Source organism: Astatotilapia calliptera, unplaced genomic scaffold, assembly GCF_900246225.1.
Source record: "Astatotilapia calliptera unplaced genomic scaffold, fAstCal1.2 U_scaffold_122, whole genome shotgun sequence".
Taxonomy (NCBI): Eukaryota; Metazoa; Chordata; class Actinopteri; order Cichliformes; family Cichlidae; genus Astatotilapia; species Astatotilapia calliptera.
In genome coordinates, this window is record NW_020535644.1 from 686 (window position 1) to 2,962 (window position 2,277).

Genomic DNA, 2,277 nt, shown 5'->3' on the forward strand with positions numbered 1-2,277 from the left:
TGTCAAGAATGACACTGCAAAACTGCGAAAGCTTGTCAGGTGAGACTTGTGATTAATTCTGCAGATACACAAACATATAGAAAGTGTCATTTTTTGTTTACATTAATTAATTTCTATAGTGTGTACAAAACAAATCAAGACCACAGACTCAACACGCACCACTCAATTTTTGGTGTTCTTTATCAGTTGGCCAAGACAGAAATGTTTTAATCTGTGTGCATTGGCTTTTGAACAAGTCTTTACACAGAAAAGGTTTCAGAAAGGTATTTTTCAGGTTCTTCTGACAAGGCTTCAATTTTGGAAAATGCTGTTTGTTTATAGTGGCAACTTATAAACCCTTTGTGATAAGAACATAGTTACCACAGTCCAAGTCATACCTTCAAAAAGTATGCACTTGTGCTCTTGTGGACCCATCCAAAATTTTTCCAGTGATTTGGCTTGGTATTGGATAAATGTGAGGGAAATTCTATAAAAATAACATAAATACACCTATGTTTTCAAATACATTACAAAAACGTAAACATGCTATGTCATTATGATCAAACAAGCTTTTCAACATACCTCACACTGCAAATAGATTAGGCCATCTATTACCTTATAAAACAAATAAATAAATACATATAAATAAAAACAGAACTAAGGAATACGATTCATTAAGTAAATTGTACAATAAAGTGTATTTAAAGCAGAATTTAACATTAGTTTTATGACAACATAAAAGGATTTTTATGTCAAGAGGTGCCTCATCTGAAATCTTAGTCTGGTCAAACAGGGATTTCAAACTTGAAATACCAATAGAGTTTGGTCCAGCTACTCCCACAAGGTAATCTGTGAGAAAGCATATGCTGTTAGTCAACAGATATCATTTTCTTTTTGCATGCTGCAACCATCATCCATTTCAGTCTTCTAGGAGCTTTGTCTGGTTGTAGTTCTTTTTTCTCCTCCTCTCCCCTCATCTATTAATTAAATTGTTTCTGACCTTCCTAACTGTTTCCGACCTGTCTTCCCAATGCTGATGTTTAAGCAATATATGTATGGTCAGAAGGGGTGAAATTTTCATTGCAGTTGTACGTGTAACATTGCATGTGATAATAAAAGGCTTGATTGGTTGATTATTCAACATGAGTTGACATTTACCTGACATTGTGAAGGAGTCACAGTTTCTGTAAGGGTGTAAGAACATAACATGTGGATTTGTTACACTTCTTTTTCACAAGTTAATAACAATCAATAATTTTCATTCCATTATTTACAAGCTATCACACGATGTCCCAGGGACAACATCTACACGATGTCCCTGGGACAACATTTACACGATGTCCAGGGACAACATCTACACGATGTCCAGGGCAACTTCTACTGATGTCCCAGGGACAACATTTACACAATGTCCCAGGGACAACATTTACGCGATGTCCCAGGGACAACATTTACGCGATGTCCCAGGGACAACATTTACGCGATGTCCCAGGGACAACATTTACGCGATGCCCCTGGGACAAATTTGTAAATTTCTGGATTACTGTTAATCTCCATAGAATCAAGAACTCATGTCCAGTTTCACAGCTATGGACCAGTTAATTATGTTTCCAGGTGATAGTTTGATTCATAGATTCAGCACACAACCATAAGTCTAGGCCTTTTAGTCCAGATTCTCTTCACTTATGTTTGTAAAAATGATCAGGGAAGCTACTGCAATTTTGCCTGACCCAACCCCCGGGCCACGAAACACCCAAAAAGTTGGGGAACGCTGGTCTAGAGAACACTGGTTAGCTAATGCTGTCGTCAAGTAGCCTATCGCTAGCAAACAAACAGCAAGCCAAGTGAGGAACATATGTATAATGCTTACCGTTTATTAAAGGAAAGTATCCTAAATTGACTTCAAATTCAGCGGACAGGCGAATTGACTTCTGTGACCTGTGGCTGCTTCTCCACCTGTGGCTGCTTCTCCACCTGTGGCTGCTTCACCACCCGTGGCTGCAGCGCCGCCTCCTGCAGTACCACCACCTGCAGCGCTACCACCTGCTACTGCCACGCCTCACCCTGAGGACGCAGCCTCGCCTGGCCCGGTTTCATCCACGCCTGGCCCGGTTTTCATCCACGCCTGGCCCGGTTTCATCCACGCCTGGCCCAGCTTCATCCTCGCCTGGTCCAGCTTCAGCTTCATCCTCGCCTGGCCCGGCTTCAGCTACAGCTTCGTCCTCGCCCAGCCCAGCTTCACCCTCGTCTGGTCCAGCCTTCGTGTCTGCGTCCTCGTCTGGTCCAGCCTTCGTGTCT

The 2,277-nt window shown here is 41.8% G+C and overlaps 1 long non-coding RNA gene across 4 annotated transcripts; it reads right to left on the reverse strand.

Moving 5' to 3' along the window:
- Positions 1-400: 400 nt before the first annotated feature.
- On the reverse strand, positions 401-1,889 carry LOC113017434 (uncharacterized). Of its 4 annotated transcripts, XR_003271483.1 has the most exons (4): positions 1,850-1,888; positions 1,138-1,163; positions 562-594; positions 401-466 (listed from the first exon to the last, which is right to left on the reverse strand). It is a non-coding gene; the product is annotated as an uncharacterized LOC113017434 (long non-coding RNA). The 4 variants fall into 4 exon arrangements; XR_003271485.1 differs by lacking the exon at positions 1,138-1,163 and having other exon boundaries at positions 1,850-1,887; XR_003271482.1 differs by lacking the exon at positions 1,850-1,888 and having other exon boundaries at positions 1,138-1,311.
- Positions 1,890-2,277: the final 388 nt, after the last annotated feature.